This window comes from Taudactylus pleione, unplaced genomic scaffold (genome assembly GCF_031769625.1).
Source record: "Taudactylus pleione unplaced genomic scaffold, aTauple2 ptg000529l, whole genome shotgun sequence".
NCBI classification, from domain to species: Eukaryota; Metazoa; Chordata; class Amphibia; order Anura; family Myobatrachidae; genus Taudactylus; species Taudactylus pleione.
Window position 1 is genome coordinate 5,078,974 of NW_028284931.1, and position 22,157 is coordinate 5,101,130.

At 43.6% G+C, this 22,157-nt stretch overlaps 1 protein-coding gene and 1 pseudogene across 3 annotated transcripts in view; both read right to left on the minus strand.

Annotated features, from left to right (window-relative positions):
• The window catches only part of UBXN6 (UBX domain protein 6), a 261,847-nt gene that overhangs the window by 110,065 nt on the left and 129,625 nt on the right, over window positions 1-22,157 (minus strand). The window lies entirely within an intron of this gene.
• On the minus strand, window positions 18,308-18,426 carry LOC148501200 (5S ribosomal RNA; annotated as a pseudogene).

A 22,157-nucleotide genomic window follows, 5' to 3' on the forward strand; every position in this document is an offset into this window, starting at 1 on the left:
TTTATATGTTTTAGTGATGGTCTGTATTTATTATCATGAGGACTTTTAATATCTTTTCTATTGCGTGGGAATGGCACAACGCTAAATAATAGCATCGCCGTATGTACTTATAATAGGCGAGATTCACTAAAATGGCGCTGGGCGGCCAGTCGCAAAATGGCGTTGTGCACATTTAATTTTAAACCGATTCTGTCTCAACCAATGATCCGGTTTTGACAGTCCACCCTTTGATAGCAAACAACATGCTATCATACTCTGATTTTAAAATTAATTTAGGCTTACATTACGACATATTATTTAATGTTATTTTATGGGATGTCACAAGGTGGTTCTTAATTCATCAATAATGTGTCTCTAGGAGGGGACATAAAACTACCCTTATATGCACACCGCGGATCTTGGGAGATCATGGGAAAGATGTGGGGTTGCACCAATCCTATAAAGGAAGTCTTGAAGGGGAATAGGGACTAACATTATTTAAGATGTTTTAAAATAACATTTTGATAACACATTTCATGCATGTCTAAATCTTATACATCATATGATGGTACCTTCTAGTTCAGGGTTGCAATGCAGGCCTACATTTACCTCAGTATTCATATTGCTACTACTGACCACCATCATAATTTCATTCCTTTGATTCACCTTATCTTTACATTTTCCACATTTCAACACAGTAGGAACACACCTGACACATAAGCCAATTACTATGATGACAACCACTATGAGGATCAGGAGTTTACTTATACTTGCAATCATTTCCTGGACCCACTCTCCTAGACATGAAAACCATTTCACTGAGTTCAATCATGAAACCCATTCCTCTACTTCAGCCACTGAAGCATTATGGTTCTTCCGAAATTGCCATTTCAGCTGCAGAATTTCATCCATCTTCCGGTGTATCACCTCCTTGGGGTCACTTGTATCGTTTGTAATGTAAGTGCAACACTTTACTCCAAATTGGGTGGCCAAAGTTACGCAATACCCTCCAGTGACAGCTGTTAAATAATTTAAGACTAATCTGTGTTGCACCAGTTCTTTCTTGTAGGCCTGTAACTCGTACCGGAATGTGTCATCATACATTTCGGTGATATTATCTATTAATTCAGCAAGATCTTGGATATATCTAAAATTTAGTGTACCCCGAGCGATCCTGGTGGGATCCAATGCTACCAGAAATTGAAAGCCAGTTGTCTCACTAATTAACGGTGTGGCTTTATGCATATCCCCAGGTATCTTTTGTCTCTGTGTTCATACTGTGTGTGAAGATATGGTGATGGTGTGTTTTTATGAATACCAAGCATTTCACCATGTGTAAGGGTCATAACCTCTGGAACTACTCTTCCCAGATAACACAAACCTTCGGAATTCGTAGAGAGCCACTTATACGTTTTCCTTCCACATATAAAATATACATCATCGGGGAAAACATAAGGGATAGTAAACATTATTATCGTCACACACATTTTCCTAGCAAGTGATCCTATGTCAGGTTCTCCCAATTGACTCATGCAAGTTTCAGGTTGTAATATCTTGGCACAATACCCTTCTGGTACCCTACCAACCATTTCTTTGGTGGAACTTAATGTATATTTATACCTGAAGTGTCTTCCACCCGACCTAATTGTGCGTAACAGTTCAAAATTCATAGGCTCTTAGTGAGAAGGTCATCATCTGGTTATTCCCTGTCACCTCCCAACTTCCTGGGTCATTGGAGTTGCTCAAACATAAAAGTGATTTATCTACTTGGTACTGGTGGGAGTTAAAAATGAGGTGGTTTGGACTTAAGACATTTTCCATCCAGTGCATGTCCTCTTTGTGATTCTAAAATTTCAGAGATATTTAATGTGAATGGCACTAATCCTACATTATGTTGTCCTTGGGGCACTTGAGAGCACACCCAACAGTCTGTTTGGTTAAAAATTTTGCCCACCATGCTAGGATAATCCTCTAAAGGATACCCACCCCAATACTGGTTATACTTAGGTTGGCACTGTTGGATGCATCTCTCATTGACTACGGACCCACAGAACTCACACATACAATAATCCTCAGACGATAGACCTTCACACTGTCTCAGAGTATCCAGAATAGCAGATCTCTTAACAATTACTGTACTGGGTTTGGTCAGATACTCTCCCGGTAGGTTTAGCACTCCTTCTCCTGACTCCATTTCATCGATATCACCATCAGCTCCCCTCTCCGTCCTCTGTCCTCCGTCACAGAAACCAGAGATCCTGAAACAACCCAAGATAATGAGGATTCTGGGAGAAAACACAAAGATAACCACAGCAGACCAATCCATTGCTGTAAACACTGATCTACAAATTTCTTTAGCTCAGGTATCTCACTGTAACCTTTAACCTTCCCTGAACAGACTCGCAATTGACAGGTCTACGTTATCTGCCTCGGTTCCGCCTTGTTTTTCCACCGGTTGGTTGACCTTCTTAGAGTGGGTGGAATGGACCCAGGTATCTCTCTCCGCTACCTTCAATGAAGTTGTACTTGTCAGCAACACCTGATACGGACCTTTCCACCAATCAAACAACCTGAACGCAAGAAATTTCTGATCATAACAAATTCTCAAGGTTCAACATCATGACAGTTTGTTCAGGCATATCATGTGACAACAATTTCAGTTTCTGCTGTTGCTGTTTTAACTGTTAACGAATTAACTGTAAGGTATCTTATAACAATGAGTAGTTACTTTTCAAGTCCTCCTGTGGGCTTATAATCAAATGAGGTTGTCTACCAAACAGTATTTCAAAGGGGGACAGATTGAGAGGGGGGTCTAGGAGTTGTCCTGATACTATGAAGGACAAGTGGTAGTGCTTCTGGCCAACCCAGTCCAGTTTCCAACATGATTTTACTTAATTTGTTTTTAATAGTCCCGTTCATCCTCTCCACCTTGGCACTGGCTTGCAGTCGGTAGGGGGTATGAAGTCTACTATTAATACCCATCAGCATACACATATTTTGGAAAACATCATCCGTGAAATGAGTACCCCTATCACTTTCAATAATTCTAGGGATGCCGTACCTGCATACAAACGCCTGAACAATTTTCTTGGCAGTAAACACAGCAGTATTAGTGGCAGCTGGGTATGCCTCACCCAATTAGAAAACACATCAGTGCACACTAATACATACTTGAGATTCCTGCAGGGTGGTAATTGGATGAAATCAATTTGTATTACCTGAAAAGGTCCGTCAGTCGGAGGAATGTGGGATGGTTCGGTAGGGATCGTTATCCCAATGTTTTTCCTCAAGCAGGTCAGACAGGACATTGCTATATTTTCTGCTTGTGAAGAAAAACCTGGTGTGCACCAGTAAGCTCTCACCAATTTGCACATACCTTGCTTTAACAAATGAGTCAGACCGTGCGCTGCCTCAGCCAGGCTTGGGAAGTACGCCTTGGGAGCCACTCGCTTACCTTGTCCATCTCTCCAGAGTCCAGAAGACTCTTGCCCACATCCCTTGGACCTACAGACTGCCTTTTCCTGAATGGAACACAAATTTTGCATCTCAATTAATTTCAGCATGTCAATAGTTTGAAAAGTCATCACTTGTTCAGTTGGTACATTAATTTTTAACCCTGCTGCCCATTTTGCAGCTTCGTCTGCCCTGTTATTGCCCAGTGACACCGGGTCATCACCACATGTATGGGCTTTACACTTAATTACCGCCACTGTCTTAGGCAATCGGATTGCTGTCAGTAGTCCTTTTATATGTCTGGAATGTGCCTGCTGCTGTCATAAACTTTCTCAGATGCCATAGAGCGCCGAAATCGTGTACTACCGCGAAGGTGTGCCTAGAGTCAGTGTAGATATTAGCAGATTTACCTTCCGCTAACTCACAGGCTCTCTTTAGTGCCACCAGTTCCGCCACTTGGGCCGAGTGTGGTGGGCCTAAAGATTCAGCTTCTATAACGTCCTCGTCATTTACCACAGCATAACCTGTACATGACTCTCCAGTGTCAGTTTGTCTATGACAACTCTCATCTGTGTAAAATGTCATATCTACATATTCTAAAGGTGTATCCCGTATGTCAGGTCTTGCAGTAAAGGTTTAATTCAAATATTCCATACAATCATGTGCATCAATATTCCTGCTGAACTCACCTTTCACCAGCGACTCACCTCTCTCCACCCTTTGTGCATCATGTTGCACATATGGTAAATACTTAGCTGGATTTAACGTACCGCACCTTTTGATGGTGATGTTTGCAGGTTCTATTAAGGCTTGTTCCCATTTTGTGAATCTAGCTGAGGAGACATGTCTGGTTTGGACAGAGTTTAGCAAAGCAGATACAGCATGGGGAGTATAGACAATCATATCATGGCCTAGTACCACATCCTCACTCTTACTGACCAATAGAGCAGTTGCTGAAACACTTCTTAAACACGTTGGGAGTGATCTTGCCACAGTGTCCAATTGTGCACTGTAGTATGCCACGGGCCTACTGGCATCACAATGTTTTTGTGTGAGGACACCTGCTGCACAACCATTAGCTTCCGTACAATACAAATCAAAAGGTTTTTCATAATCAGGTATTCCCAATGCAGGTGCTCTTGTCAAACTATCCTTAAGATTAAGGAAAGCCTGCTCTGATTAATCTGTGTGTATGACACGATCGGGCTTTGAGGAAGAGACTAAGGACCTCATTCAGAGTCGGTCGAAGCGGCCACAAGCTCATACGCCGATGTTCGCTATACTGCGCATGCGTAATTTTCGCAATGCGCGTGCGCAAACTAGCCGCTACGATCAGAAATTTCCCTCTCCTTGAACACAGCCAGGTCGGTAGTTTGAGTGACAGATTGAGGCGTTTGTGGGTGGTAACAGGGGAAGGTGCTTGAAAACGGGGGAGTGGAGATCCGGACGCAGGCGTGCCTAATTATGCGAACGGCGTTTTATGGGAGTGCATACGGTTTATGGGAGTGCATAATTAACAAACTAGCGTCATGTGACATGGGAGGTTTTTACACTGACATGATCGTAGAGCTTAAGAGAGGGTATGGTCAACCTTAAGCTCTACAACCAGTTCCGATGGTTCCCGATGGTCTCGATTAATCCTTATATGCCCGGAGATGATGTGCAATGCGTACGAGAAGGGGGCATATATTTTTGAATTCCGGCCGCTTGCTCCCCTTGGTCGGCCAGCTACCGATCCGAACTTAGGGACGCAACTTGGGAGGGAATCATTTGCATATCCGGCCCCTTTTCCCGTACGACCGTGCGGCCGCTTCGACCGACTCTGAATGAGGACCCAAGTCCTGTAATGGCAAGGCAAAAATAGAAAAACCTGGGATCCACATTCTGTAGTATCTACACATTCCCAAGAAGGTACGAATTTGCTGTTGATTCTGCGGCAGTGTCATGGTCTGTATGGCTTGGATTCTGTCACTTGTCAGCTGTCGTAACCCCTGGGTTAGGCAATGTCCCAAGTATTTAACCCTGGGCTGGCATGGCTGTAGTTTGTCCTTAGCAACCTTGTGTCCTGTTTGCGAGAGATGAAGCAATAAAAGTTTAGTATCACTTAAACATGACATAAAGGAATCAGAACATAACAATAACTCGTCCACGTATTGTATTAGAACAGATCCATTGGCAGGTTGAAAGGATTGTAAACAGTCATGTAAGGCCTGGGAGAAGATACTGGGGCTGTCTATGAAACCCTGGGGAAATCGTGTACATGTGTATTGTACACCCCTGTATGTAAAAGCGAATAGGTACTGACAGTCAGGATGAAGAGGTACAGAGAAGAAAGCAGAACAGAGGTCAATGACAGTGAAATGGGTTGCATTTGGTGGGATCTGCATAACAATGACAGCTGGATTTGTCACTACGGGAAATTGGCTCTCTACTACCTTATTAACCCCTCTAAAGTCTTGTACAAGCCTATAACCCCTCCCACCAGTCTTCTTTACAGGAAAGATGGGACTGTTGGCTACACTTGCTGTATGGACTAAAATTCCCTACTGTAATAATCTCTCAATTATGGGATAAACCCCTAATTCTACTTCCTGTTTTAATGGGTACTGGGGAATTTTTGGCGCTTGCTACCACTTTTTAGATTTACCATTACGGGAGCTACATTTGCCATTAATTTAGTATCCTGTCCATCCTTGGTCCAAAGTGAATCTGGAATTTGGGATAACATTTGATCTACCTGAGATGGATTTTTACCTGAACCAGTAGAGTGATACATTATCCTTTGGGGAGTGTCCAATATATCCCTCACCTCGTGCGCAACTCTCTCTGGGATATCTAGAAATATACCATCAGGGGTACAATATATGACACATCCCATCTTGCATAACAAATCCCTTCCCAGAAGGTTAGTAGGAGCCGCTGCTTCCAGGAAAAAAGACTGCCTGGTATGCAATGGCCTTATAGTAACCTCTGTGGGTTTGGTTAAAGGATAATGTTGCACTTTACCCGTTACACCCATTGCTGGTACTTTCTCGCTGGTCACCAGTAAATTAGCTGGAGATTTTATCACTGATCTGGTCGCCCCTGTGTCTACAAGAATAGGATATTTAGTACCAGCTACATCAACCATCATCACCGGTTCTTCCCTAGTACTTTCCGTTAACCTGACTATATGTAGACTACAGGTATGACCTAACCCCTAGCGTCGACTCTCACTCTCCAATACAGCATTTAAGGCCACAATTGGAGCTGGTGACTGTTTCAAATTTCCCGTACTCTGTGTATATCCAGGTACTCACTGATTAGGGGGTCCTACCTTCTTCACCTTACAGTTCCTACTTACATGTCCCACTTGGTTGCAGTTAAAGCACCTTCGTGAGTGGGGTGGGTGAAAGGGTTGCTGTGTGGGTTGAGTGGTAGGAAAAGATTGTGGGTGTGGATAGGGATTTTGAGGGTAATATGGTGGTTGTGGGTAGTATGGGTTTTGAGGCTGTGTGCGATAAGTGGGGTAGGGCTGTGTTTGAGGTGGTGCAGGGTTGGTGAGGAGATGTAGCTGTGCAGGTGCATGTGTGTCTGGTGGCTGTGATGTTACAGTCATTCCTTCTAAAGCTTGAAAACTGACAGCCATTAGCTTCTCGCTCTGGGTCTCTCTCTTTTTGAGGATGTTTTTATCATGTTCAATAGCGGATTCCATGAGTGTGTCTACAGCAACTCCTCTCCAGCCAGGTAGTGAGGTCTGAACTCTGGTCTTTAGATTGTCTTTTAGACCATCCATAAGTACCGTGATGATCATTCCCCTGTGATGAGTGCTATCTTTAATATCCTCTATCCCAGTGTACTGGGTGATAGCCTGCAGAGCTTGGGTACAGTAATCCTCTGCAGATTCACTCTCTTTTTGTTTTATGGTGAAAATTTTACTCCAGTTAACTACTACTGGAAAATATACACCCAACTTAGTTATTATGCGGGTAATGTTACCTTGGTTATCCTCATCTGTTAAGGTACCATCTCCATCCAATACGCAATCCGTGATAAACTTTTTCACGTCGGTATTGTGTGGAAGACAAGCCCTTAACACCAATCGCCAATCTTTATTGGTTGGCTCGTGAGCACTACCCAAGTTTTTAAAAAATCTTTGGCATTTGGCTAATTCCTTTTTAGGGTCAGGGAAATCATTCATTATGGAATTTAGCTCAGTTCTTGTCCAAGGACAATGCATTGCTACCTCCCTTGTGGGCACTACACCGTTCACATCCGCATTCCCATTTGGAACAGTTATTGTTCTGATGGGATGCAGACCAGCCGCACTGCTACCTTTGACCTTGTTACCTGGCTGGGGATTTAGTCTATTACTGCTACATATAGGATTAACAAATTCCTCTACGGGTGCAGTGGATGTTAACACTTCCTGTACTATCACTGATGAAGATGGGGCCACCACTCGTGCTTGTTGTGATGGAGCATCTAACATGTGTACAGCATAGGAAATGGCATAACGACAGGTTCATCATCCGCATCATAAACATTTCTTTGTGATTACTCAATAGAGGGTACAAGTTACTTGTTAAATTTTTATGGACTTTTACATAGACTGTACCTCCACCCCCATAGGGCGGTGGTGGTGCGCATGAACCACTGGCAATACCTTTCGCAATGCTACCTTGCTGCACGTGCGCGCTATTTCGTGGCGCGCACGCACGCACCGCAGTTTAGCGCTGCGTGCGCACTCTCCTGTAACGTGCTCGTGATGCTAGTTTGCGTCACGTGCACACCTTTAAGCCACGCATCCCCCTCATGCTGCCACAACTTTAAACACTCGTTATATTTTACCTTTTTAATTCGAGAGTGCACCCTACAGATGCTATCTTGGACATTGTTCAATACCTCCTTATCAAAGCTGCCAATTCTGGGGAAAGGTCTAACACTCTTCATCGTCATGTTAAACCATACATCACAGTACCTAGTTGCATAAGCACAGTACCTAGTATGCATAATATGCCATGCCGACCCAATCGGCGCTTCCAACAGCAGCACATCATCTAACATCTCTACCGTTTGCTTGGCTCCCATCTTGGGAGAACCCTAAGCTTTTCAATAGACAGGTGAAAGAATGTCAAGATACTTTCACTTACCTGTGGAAGATATTAACAGCATGCACCCACACACATATGGAAGAATAACCAGGCTGCTATCACGCACCTAATCCCTTTTTTGACTACCTCTCAACTGCTAGCATGTAGGCATTCCAATAACACCTACCCTTTTCAGTGATTTCGTCCACCCTCAACTCAGTTCACAATCATAATTTGCCACAACTGTGCGGTTCAATTACAATGCTCAAATAACCCTAACTGATCACTGAATACTGCAATCACACTGAGAGCCGAAACCTACAACAAAGACAACTACACCTGCTTATGTGTATAGACTGCGGTATCTACAACCGAGCCACTAGGCCGACACCAGGTGCCTAGCACTTAAGGGTCCTACGATACCCTTAACTAGGGAACATGTTACCCCTACCAACAAATATTCACTGTTACACACCCTTTTCCTGCGCAGAAAAATACACGTTTTCCCAGGCTATGGCAACACTGATCAAGATATTTACAACAATGCTATCTATCAATATCACAATGCAATCTCAACGGCTTTGTTTAAAACACGTGGCAGCAATACAGGAAATACGTATACGCTATTGTGCGACTAGTCGCATACACAATAATGCGACTACTACACAAAACATATTATTACCCTGACGGTATTGTGCGAATTCCCCTTTTTAACATGAAATTCTACCAACGAAGGAAAACAAACTTTTTCCTCCCTTGTCCATGGATTCTAATCAGCGCTCCTTAAGCCACAATAACGGGTAGCGGACTCTCAGCAACAAAGTGGTAGCAGATTTTCAAAGGCACAATGCGTTCTTTCCTGCTATGGCGCCTCCACCCTTTTGCTGAGAGATCGCTGACCGAGTGTTACCGAGTGACCGGTAGCGGGATTTCACACTGTTGACCGGTAGCGGGATTTCACACTGCGAGCCCCCAACTATCGATTCCTACCTAACTATACCTTCTAAAATTGTCGCTATTTAGCTTTATGTGCCGCACAAGAAATAAATGCTTTCAGACTTTGATTGTGGTTCCAAAGCACAAAAAGTTATTATTCAATATAAAAACAGATGGTTACACGCTGTGATCTAAATACAATTAGCGCAACTAAATTATACAGACCCAAGGTACAGTTGTTACATACGCATGTGCTCTGGATCCAGATACCAGCATCATAGAAGAAACCTCCATCAACAACAAAGCAAGAAGACTGAGATCTAGTTTCAGAGAGCTCACATATATACCCTTACAGAGATAGGCAATACAATAGAACAGATTGGCATGATTCCATTAATTCTTCTTCCTGGTTCTCCTGTTACAGTATAGTTCATAGGTCAGTTCGTATGTTCACAATCCAGCCTCCAACAGCCCTTTGTGTCCATTTTCCCGCTGCATAATAAATGTAAGCTGGCTACATTACAGAGTACATTTTAATGTTTAACTCTCTATGATCCATAGTTTGCAGACACATGTAGCTATCTCCTCACCGATGGTACCGGAAATCTGCAAAGACACAGTGGATCAGAACGACACCAAACATGGTCTGCTTACCATGTACTAAACCTTAGATATCAAATAGTATTTACTTCACATATTCAAGTTTGAAGATATTGTAGCCACTAAATTGCACTCCACCTAATGTGCTTTCTACCAATACAGATGTGTCCACATACATCTATTCTCCGTGCGCTACAAGTTCTGCCACACAACGCGGGAGCTCGGTGTGACTTGGTAGCACCGAGTGTCTTTTGTATGACTTTTTACCTTCAAATTGTTCTTATTTGCACAGCAATGCAAATAGATAGCACAAGCAGCTTCTGCTGATTAAAATGATATGTTCTGTGTGTGACTGTGGATGTATCGGAATGCTAAACACTACGTTACAGTGTTACAGCCGCTGACGCTATAACGTAGTGTTTCACATGCAGATGCACCCGCACTCTCTCACAGAACATAGGCATGCTGCATATCATTTTAATCAGCAGAAGCTGTTTGTGCTATCTATTCACATCACTGTGCGAATAAGTCAACCCTCCCCGGTCATTGCTTAACCCTAACCCACCCCAGCAAGCCCCTAAACCTAAACCCCCCCATCCCTGGTCTAACCCTAATCCCAACCCGCTTACTTACTTTCATGATGCCAACGTTGGTATCTTGATCCCTTCAAGATACCGGCGTCTGGGTTCTGGCGTCTGTATCCTGACGTCCGGCATCCTTTCCGCCGGCATCTTGACCGGATCACATTTGGCATTTTTAGATAAAATTAAAAGCACAATAGTCTGACTTGTTATTTCCATGAACCACATTTGAACTATGAACTATGGGCCGGATTCAGAGATGGGCGGATTTGAAGAAGCTACACACAAGCAGCTGTGCAATTCCATCCATCTCAGATGCAAATGCAGAAGGAGGTGTCAGACACTGCATTTGGCTGTGAAGGGGAGGGTGTGCCTGGTTACCGTTCCGTTTCAGGCACTCCCTTGCTTCACACTCCAGCATGTCAATTATGCTGCGGTTTGGGGGGGGGGGGGGGGAATATGTGAGCAAGATCTCAGGACCTGTTCTGCGCAGACGCAGACCCCTTAACATCGGAGATGTACTGTACATTAATCATCGGATTAAGATACATCTCTCAATCAAGCCCTATGTGTCAAGAAAATAAACAAGTTGCTTAACCAATCAGCCATAGTTCCTCTTGTAGTAATCTCACAGCAAAAATGCCCAAGGTACAAATTGCTTTTAATAAAATGTTAGAAGCAGAGGTCTCAGTTGCAATTTTTTTTTCAGGTGGCACGTGGACTACTGCCTCCGTGCCCGACCTCCCACATAATCATTTTGTCACAAATATAAAACAGTTTAACTTTGTTCAAAGAGTGTCAAATATTTAGACTGTCTAAATATTTACTAAAAAACCATATCTGTTCAGTTGTCAGTTCAACCGTCATTACAGTTCAGGTGGGTACACACTGGAGCAAATTGGATATATTGCTCATTGTGTATGCCCGAGTTGCGTGCTCCCACGGTCACATGCAATATCGTCCGGGCGGCTGTGCTGCACGCTAACCGGACAATATCACATGCAACGTCGTGCATATTAATGAAGCACGGCATAAGTGATCGTTCTGTCCTTCATTACATCACTGTAATGTGTACCGGCAAGCATGCGATGTCCAGGGTGTCCATGGACATTGGTACGATTGCAGGTCGCTCAATTGTGTACCCGGCATTACTGTCTCAGTCTCTCCTTTGGTGAGCTCCATGGCATAATTGGATATAGCAGCTGGAAATACAACTTCTGTGAATACAGGGAAAAGTGTACTTTCTCTATGTACATGAGTGGGCATGAGGCCAAAGAGAAATGCTGTAAAATACAGCTACTCTAAGCTGGCGAACCATCACCAGAGTGCCAATGCAGCACAACTGCAGAAGTCTTCACCAGCAGAGAAGAAGAAGGAAGTCCAGTTAAGATAAATACTAACAGAGAGCCATTTCTACCAAGACTAGATCATCTTTCACGTCTCCACTGTCAATCCTAGAAGAGGTAAATTTTTCATCACGCTATCTTATGTATCAATTGGGACCCACAACTTATGCTCATTTACTCATGTAATTGTACATTATTTGCATCTTAATCTCCACAATGCACATTGCCATGTGTAATACATTGGTTCTTCATAAAAAAAAATAATAATAATGACAATAACAACAATAAATGAATATTCCAAACAGATGGTAAACATTTTACCTCACAACAATATGGTGTCAAATACATCTTTACAAATTAAAAAAAGATTAACTACAGTAATGAAAACATTATTCATTTTTCACAAAAACAAGCAAAGATCATTACCTAGGTCCTATGACAGCGTACGGTAACATGTCTATGAGGTCACTACGTAATCATGCAACTAATCTAATCAGAAACAAAGAGTCCAGGGGGTATATTTACAAAGGTTCGATTTTGCTTTCTCTTCGATTTGCCATTCGATTTTGGTTCGATTTTCTTAGAAGGGATTTACTAAAGCCCAAATTGAATAGAAAAATTAATTTCATGCGAATTTATGAAAAACATCGATGTTATCCCATAGATGACTATAGGATCCCTTCATTTACTAACATTCGATTTGCAAATCGAATGAAAAACGAACACCAAATCCCCAAATGAATAGAAGAGCTTCATGCTTTTGATTTCAGCATGAACAATTCTATTTGACACAGATGCATGCATACATCAGTGAGATGCACAGTGTAAAAAGCTTGATAAGTGTTATTTAAAAAAAAAAAAAATTAACATGGGGTCCCCCCCTAAAAGCACAACCAGCCCCGTATTTTTCATAGCCAGTCCTGGTTGTGTAAATACAGGGGAAAAAATGCGTAGTGTTTCCCTGTACTTTGCGCAACCAGCACAAGGCTTTGAGCCGGTCCTGGTTCTGGAATTACAGGGGAAAATAAGCGTAGGGTTCCCCTGTATTTTCCATAACCAGCACTCGACCCTTTCTAGCAGGGTGGGGGTAATGCCACAGCTAGGGAAACCCTATCACCAGGTTCCCCAGCCGAAACATTACCCCTGACCGCTAGGCAGCCCAGGCCTTGGATCCCGGGGGAGCTGGGAACCCCCCCCAGATAAAGGGGTCCCTCTCTCCAGGGCACCCCAGGCCTAAGCTGTTAGCCCGGCTTCCGTGGGCGGTGGTTGCTGGGTTGATAGTGTAAAAGTGTAGTGTAAAAATAGAAGTGTAAAGATTTTCTTTACCAGTAGAACTGCAGGTCTCAGCAAGCCTCAACCGCATGCTGGCACTTGGATAACCACAAGTACCAGCATGCGGGTCATTAAAGACCCGCTGGTACCTGTAGTTCACCTGTAAAGAAATGTTAAAACAAAGACAATACACATACACAGTGACAGTATACGTTTAATAAAACTCACACATACTCACCTACAATATCTGGACCGGTCCTCTTCTCCCTGTAGGCATCCTTGGTCTCCGGAAAATAAAAAACGAAAATACCGACCCACGAACTCAGTACCATTCTCGAAGGATGGTACCTCCCGAGTGATGGGCTCAGACGTGGCATTTCCCTTTGAAGTGCCGTGGCTGAGCGTTCATTGGCTGAGAGAGGTCAGCCTCTGCCTCTCTCAGCCAATGAACGGCTCCCACCATTGAAGTCAATGGTGAGAACCGCAGGCTAACCTTTAGCAACCCTGCGGCTCTCACCATTGACTTCAATTGTGGGAGCCGTTCATTGGCTGAGAGAGGCGGAGAGGGATTTGGTGTTCGAATTGTACATGAACATGCAAAATCGATCAAATCCCTTCTTCAAATCGATTTGAAAACAGGAAGCAAAATCCATTATTAGTAAATTTGAGATTTGTTAAGGGATTTTACTGTTCGATTTCAAATCGATTTAAGTAAATTTTCCCCCCAGATCTCCATTAATTCAAACATAAGGTGTAGAGATCTTCCACATTTCATGTCTGTTGGTTTGACTTTTTGGTTTGTGACTCTCCCATGTCACTCGCTGTCAAACAAACTTATTTCACTTTCAATTAAGCCGTCCAGTTGTTGGCTCTAATTTTACTGTACTTAAACACAGGACAAATTATTCAAAAATGTATATATTTGTCAATTGACAATGGGCACACTTGGGCTGTGGCTTGGGCTTTCTCGACCAAACAATTTCAGAAAAGGTCAAGCTTTATACAACGGTGTCCTTTCTCAACCTTTGTATGTAAATGGTGTAATGTTTAATCTTTTATGTAAGCATGTTGGGACCTGTAACAGACACACTATAAAGCAATTGTGACCTGAAAGCTGTTGCCCAGCTGGTTGCAAACTGTGCAGAAGAAAATAAAATTGGAGGAAAAATAACATAACTAGATGCAGAGATGTACACATCTTGAGAAACGTACATCTCAGCATCAGCAGTATGTGCCTAACTTTACTATAACAACTCAACGTGCAGCATGTGCAAAAGATGCTCCACCAAACATAATTGCTGGTCTAAGTCATATTTGCGGAAGTACGCCTTTGCTGGACTGAGAATGCCCCTTAACAAGACTGTTCTATATTTTCGGTCGTGCATTCACTTTCTGAAAGTGTAAAGTGATGCAAGATAAACTGCTCACCTAGTGCATTTTGGATTCCTAGTTTACGTGTGTATGAATATACAGTATATGCTTCTATATGCTTATTGGAATTCTGGAGAGAAATTTAAATTCCTTTCTTTTATCTGAGGCATAAAAAAGGATTGACAACATGGGTGTGGATACTACTTGAACTCTACAATAACTGCATAAATGGAGAACACATAATAAGTAAAGTAAATACAATTACATAGAAGGGTCACTTGCTGCGTGACCTACTGCACTGGATGCAAAGCTTTATCCTGCTTTTATACTTCTGGTTTGGATAAAACGAGATTTATGGTTGTACCTGGTTAAATCCTTTTCTTTAACTCCTTAAGGGGCAGAAGGACACAATGGGTATAGCCTAGAGAGGAGAGTGCCTGGGCACCAAACAGTTACAAAAACTCTCATATCAGTCCAGGCCTCCCTCTCCACTATACCCTGCCTACAGGCCGGGCTATTCAGTTAGGAAAATAAGCCCAAGGCAGGAGCGCGGAGAGTAAGAGGGAGAAGAAAACAGAATCACACACAAAGGGTGTCCGGAGAACCAGTACCAAAGGAACAAGACCCACAAGCCAGGTGCGTTAGGATGGGCGCCCTGTGCTCCCTATGGAGTCAAAGAAAAGGATTTATCTAAGTAAGACCATAAATCTCCTTTTCTTCATCCTTCACTAGGGAGCACAGGGACACAATGGAAGGTTCCAAAGCTGTCCCCCTATGGACGGGGACACTCTTGGGCTGCGATGAGAACTCTTCATCTGAAGGCAACGTCTGAAGAGACGAAGGTGTCAAATGCATAGAGTGTGGGCAGGACCCAAGAGAGTCTGAAGGACTGCACGATCTGAATGAAAAATAAAAAAGGGGGAACGACAAGACAATGTGCTGAAGTCGGAATTCTGCTCTGCCGAAGCAATGGCAAGTAAGAAGATAGTCTTCCATGTAAGCCACTTAATGTCCAAAAGAGAAGAAGGTGTCAAATGCATAGAGTGTGGGCAGATGACCAGTTAGCGGCCTTACAAAGCTGCTCCACTGAAGCACCCTTGCGAGCTGGCCAATATTCTTCTACAGCCCTGGTGGAATGAGCAGTCACCACAGGAGGAGCATGAAGACCCATCGCTTAGTAGGCATGATGGATAGTCAAGCAGAGCCATCTGGCCAAAGCCTGTTTTGAAGGCGGCCAGCCCTGCTTGTGAAAGTCATAAAAGGACAAAGAGGGTGTCGTTTTCAGACATCTCTGGTCCTGACTACATAGAGTCGGAGAGCTCTCACCACATCCAGAAAGGCTTCCTCCGGACAGGAGATTTTGGCATTCAAAGACAGTATGAAAATCTCTTGGTTGATATGGAACCGAGAAACCACCTTAGGGAGGCAACCCAAGAGAGTCTGAAGGACTGCACGATCTGAATGAAAAACAAAAAAGGGGGAACGACAAGAGAATGTGCTGAAGTTGGAATTCCGCTCTGCTGAAGCAATGGCAAGTAAGAAGATAGTCTTCCATGTAAGCCACTTAATGTCCACCGAGTGCAAAGGCTCAAATGGGATGGACTGAAGAGCCCTTAGAACCAAGGACAATCCCATGGGGCAACAGGAGTAACGAACGGTGGCTGTACCCGTAGGAAGCCCTGAAAAAAAGGTCAGAATGTCTGGTAAGAGGGCAATCTGCCAGTAAAAGAGAACAGATCGGGCAGAGACCTGCACCTTCAAGGAAGCAAGCAGGAGGCCCAAATCTAACCCTGCTTGCAAAAAGGAAAGAACTCAAGAAAGCCGGAATGACACGGGATCAAAGCCCCTGGTCGAACACCAGAAAGTATATCCACCATATGATGTGATAAATTGTAGCCGAAGAGAGCTTTTCAGCATTTAGCATGGAACGGATGACCCTCCTAGAAAAACCTTTTGCTTTCAGTATAGATGTCTGAAAAACCACAACGTCAAAGCAAGGCGGCCAAGAATGAAGTCAGTGAGACAGAAGATCCGGCCTGAGAGTCAGACGCAGAGCCACACCTGCCGCGGCCCATCTGGAGCAACCAGCATCATTGTTCCGCCCCTTGAACTTGCGGAGAACTTGCTGGAACATGGAGAGTGGAGGGTAGACGTAGATGAGAGGAAACATCCATGACGCCACCAGAGCATCTACCTAGAGAGCTCCAAGATTCCTGGTGTGGGAGCAATACCTTGGCAGCTGGTGATTGTGCCAAGACACCATCATGTCATATCTGGGAGGCCCCAACGATGAACCAGTAACTGGAAAATGTCCGGATAGAGAGCCTACTCGCCTGAGTGTATGTCCTGGTAGCTGAGAAAGTCCGCCTTCTAATTCTGCAAGCTGGGTATGAATACCACCAACAGAACTGGAAGATGATGCTCTGCCCAGTGGAGGATGCGTCCAACCTTTTTCATGATGCCTTGGCTGCAAGTACCATTCTGGAGGTTGATGTAGGCGACTGCTGATACATTGTCCGAATGAAGCTTGGACTGGGCGACCCTGGACACCGCCCTGAGCTCTCCTGAGCCATCCACCGTCCCTGGAATGTCTGTTGACAGGAATCCCCCCCAAGGTTGGCATTGGTGATTAGCAAGACCCAATCCTGGATCCAAAAGGTGTGGCCACCATTCAAGTGAGATTGGTGTAGCCACCACAGGAAGGAGTGACGCACTTCCAGCAACATAATTATCGTTTGAGTACTGAGGTGCAGATGAGACTTGTTCCATCTGGCCAGGATCTCCAACTGAAGAGGACGGTAGTGAAACCGAGCATACTCTACCATTTCAAAAGTGGAGACCAGAGAGCCCAGAATCTGTATGCAGGAAAGGATCAAGACTCAACGATGACTGAGGAATGTGCGAATCCTGGACTGCAGGGTCTGAATCTTTCCTGCTGAAAGAAAGATGCGCTGAATCCTGAAATCCAACTGGGATTTTAAGTGTAACATTACCTGAAAAGGAGTCAACGTAGACTTTTGTCAGTTGATCATCCACCTGTGTGACTGCAGAATATCCACCATCAGATGAATGTGGCCCGCCAGCATATTCTGGAGACTGTGCCAGGAGAAAAAGATCATCCAGATAAAGCAAGATCCAGAATCCTTTTCAGCGCAGGTGCGCTGCCATGACCACCATGGTAACAAAAAGAAGGGGAGATTCCGCACAGAACCAAAAAGATGTGATTACTTAAGTGAATACTGAATTGTGATTTGTATATATAGAAAACCAAAATTATAAAACCAATAAAAAAAAACAGATTTGCTTTAAATTTCTAGTATTGGTGGTGCTCCCAAAGCCTAATGACAGTATATATAAACACAAAAGAAAAAAAGAAAGGTTCTTTGCTGGGGCACACTTAGATACGGTTTCAAATAATAAAAAATAACTTATTATACTTACTTAAAAATAAGAGGTAGTTTTAGATAAATCTGAATATGGTCAGATTATACATCTACCATATCAGTATAATGCTCAGATTGGGTACAAAAACTGAGCTTAAACGGCGAAAATAATAATACTAAACCAATCCCCCATTCCACACAACACGCATGAAATAATATCAAAATATCTTCAGTCCATAAAATGGTGGTGTATAGATGTACACAGTTCGTGCAACATCTGTCTCATGTGTTGTCCCAATTCTCCAATGTGGATCAACCTACGGCACCTGGTATTCCTAGGTGGTCTCCCAGCCAAGTACTGACCAGGCCTGTTGCTGTATCGCTTCCAAGATCAGACGAGATTGGGCAGATTCAGAAAAGTATGGCTGTAGGTTTAATTCATTTTAGCAGCAATCGATAGCCCATGAGTTCTGCAGATTTGCATGAAAGAAATGTAGGACTAACGCTCAAAGGACAGTCCAATTTGTAAAAGGACAAATATTGAAAAAAGTTATGCATGAGAATACTTTAACCATAAGCATAAACTTGCTAGACATATAATATCATAAAGTACTTGCGCCATTATAAATTCTACTGTGGTCCATATAGTGAAAGGGTCCAATTGTCAACATATTCACAATAAACACTGATATCAACAGTTAGAAAACAAGATCAAAATTGAATCATATAATGGCATTGCACTCCGGTGATCACTGATAATCACAGGCATTGGTGAGGTGAACAAGCCTACACTTAGGCGAAACGCGCGTCCCTTCAACTGACCCGCCGCACAACATTAGGTGGTCCAATCGGTTAATGAACCGGACACCGCACTGATATCGTATTACCGCTGACAGACGGATTGTCTGTTTCAGCGGTCTTAGCTTTCAACTTTCCTATCAACAGCCCATACTGTCTGATACATTTTAGATCTATGGTGTCACATCACTGCTGATTAATCTATTATTTTATTTATTTTTTTGTCTCAGTGCTTGCAATTGCCAACTTTCTCAAATAGCTCATGTGGATTATATGTTACCTATTATGATTTGAGATCATATTCAATAGACACTATGACTTACAGCTGTCAGCCCTTTTTCTGACAGATCAACATTTGCATTTAGCATTCACAAGCTTTAAACTCGCTTCAAGTCTATGCTGACTATTTAGTGTGGTGAGAACTCTGATGGTGTGTAGAGAATCTCACTTAGGGACTTAGGCTGACTTGTTTGTATTAGGTACCATGCACGCTTGATACAGCTAATAGGTATATTGCAAGTAAGACACTTCAAGGAAGTTAACCTGTCTGTATACACAAGTTCAGTTTGATACACACAATTTTAAATGCATAATTGAAGATTACTTACTGGGGCCATTTAAGAGAGCAGTATTTTTAAACTTGTCTAAATATACTAATGCTAAATCTCCCATGTAGAACAATTATGCATAATTTCATGTGACTAACAGAATTTTAGGCTAAAAACTAGACAAATGTTTTCAAATTATAGGCAGAATGTGAAGGAATACTTTTATGATACCAATGAATAATGTCAATAATTTAGTTGATTTATTATCTCCAGACTAAATACACTGTGGATTTTGTTGAACTTTGGATCCATAGGATCACAAGGATTATGGGACATACATAAATGGTAGTAGCTAAGTGTGACGATTTGTGATTATCAGTGATCACCGGAGTGCAATACCATTATATGATTAAATTTTGATCTTGTTTTCTACTGTTGATATCAGTGTTTATTGTGAATATGTGGACAATTGGACCCTTTCACTATATGGACCACAGTAGAATTTATAATGGCGCAAGTACTTTATGATATTATATGTCTAGCAAGTTTATGCTTATGATTAAAGGCCCTGATTCAGAGCCGGACGCTCTGACCAGAGCGCTCGCTCTGAATCAGGGCCCACCTCGATTAATATGGAGCGTCCTCCTGGACGCTCGTATAGCTGTGGGTCACCACCCACAGCATATACGAGCGTGCAGGATGATGGTCGCGATGGTCTTGACCATCGCGACCATCGAAACTTCGAGCAGAAGCCTGCGGTTCAGTTTTTCAACCGCAAGGCCAGGAGTGATTTTGGCTCTATCAGAGCCAAAATCACTCCCACTGACATCACTAGTGATGTCAGTGGGGCCGGCTTCAGATGGTAGGCGTTCCCTTGGGAAGGCAGGCACGCCCCCGGCACGCTCACCAAAGGGGGCGTGCTGTCAGTCAACATCGACAGCACGCCCCCTTTGATGAGACACTACGAGCGAAGGAAAGTCCTTCGCTCGTCGTGTCTCGCGCATGCGCACGACGGAGCTCCCTTCATCGTGCGCATGCGCATTGCGGACCATCGACCCACTTGCGAGCGGACAGCCGCTCGCGAGTGGGTCCGAATGAGGGCCAAAGTATGCTCATGCATAACTTTTTTCAATATTTGTCCTTTTACAAATTGGACTGTCCTTTGAGCGTTAGTCCTACATTTCTTTCATGCAAATCTGCAGAACTCATGGGCTAAGAGATATTGATTGCTGCCACATGAACTACAGCCATACTTTTCTGAATCTGCCCAATCTCATCTGATCTTGGAAGCGATACAGCAACAGGCCTAGTCAGTTCTTGGCTGGGAGACCACCTAGGAATACCAGGTGCCGTAGGTTGATCCACATTGGAGAATTGGGACAACACATGAGACAGATGTTGCATTATTATTATTTTATTGATATTATTTCATGCGTGTTGTGTGGAATGAGAACTTGGTTTAGTATTATTATTTTCGCCGTTTAAGCTCAGTTTTTGTACCCAAGCTGAGCATTATATTGATATGGTAGATGTATAATCTGACCATATTCAGATTTATGTAAAATTACCTCATATTTTTATGTAAGTATAATAAAAGTAATTTTTTATGGTTTTTGTTATTTGAAACCGTATCAAGTGTGCCCCAGCAAAGAGCCTTTCTTTTTTCTTTTGTGTTTATATGACCACCATGGTGTCAGGGTTCACTCTAGGATCGTCGTGCCGGCTTCCCCTGACTTCTCATGCAGTCAGACGTCTGGTGTGGCGGCGGGGGACATGCTGAGAATTCTGTCTTAGGTGCTATAGGATTCCATGGGAGGCCCTGTGTTTCGGAGATGGAAGTTTCCGTCATGGGCGCTGCCATGACAGTACTCTCTCATGTGAGAGTATCTCTACCAATGGTAGCATGGTCTCGGTCAGCTGATTCTGTTCTCCTATTAGCTGCTACCTATGGGTATATATCCAGCTCCAGAACTCCAGGAAGTTGCCTGAACAACGTTTGTTATTTCTACTGTATACTAGTGTGTCCTTGTTCCAGGTTCCCTTGTTACTACCTCGTGCCTGTGTGCAACTCCGTGCCACCTCTCGGTGCAACAGTGCAGCATTCCACCTCTGCCTGTGTACTACTCCGTGCCACATCTCAGTGCAACAGTGCGTCATTCCACCTCTGCCTGTGTGCAACTCCGTGCCACCTTTTGGTGCAACAGTGCGTCATTTCACCTCTGCCTGTGTGCAACTCCGTGCCACCTCTCAGTGCAACAGTGCGGCAATCCACCTCTGCCTGTGTAACACTCCGTGCCACTTCTCTGTGCAATAGTGCAATACAGTGTGCTCTTTATCACAACCTGTTGGTTCCTCAAGTACCATCTCCTGACACTATAGTGTTTCTCCAAAGACGCATTCCTCGGGCCACCATCTGTGTGAGTCTCTATTCCCACGGGGGTTGGACACCTGATCAAAGGACTGCGACCTGCATGCTGGGTGCGGCAAAACCCATATCCCGATTGGTAGGGGTCACTGGTGAACACCTCCCGACAGGTTAGACTCTGCACCATTGATCAGGTCTCGTCAAAGTCCAATCTCTGAGGATGAGGAGATCGTACATTCAGGCCCCTCACCTCTGATTCCACCCACAACCTCGGACCTCTGCTTTCAGTACTCTAGTGCCAAGCGTGAAACATGGCCTTCGTGAAAATACGAGGGGCCATGGACAGTCCAAATGGTAAGGCCCAAAATTGGATGATCAAACTGAACTGCAAATCTCAGGAAGCACTCGTGACTGACATAGATAGGAATGTGTACGCATCCTGGATATATAAGG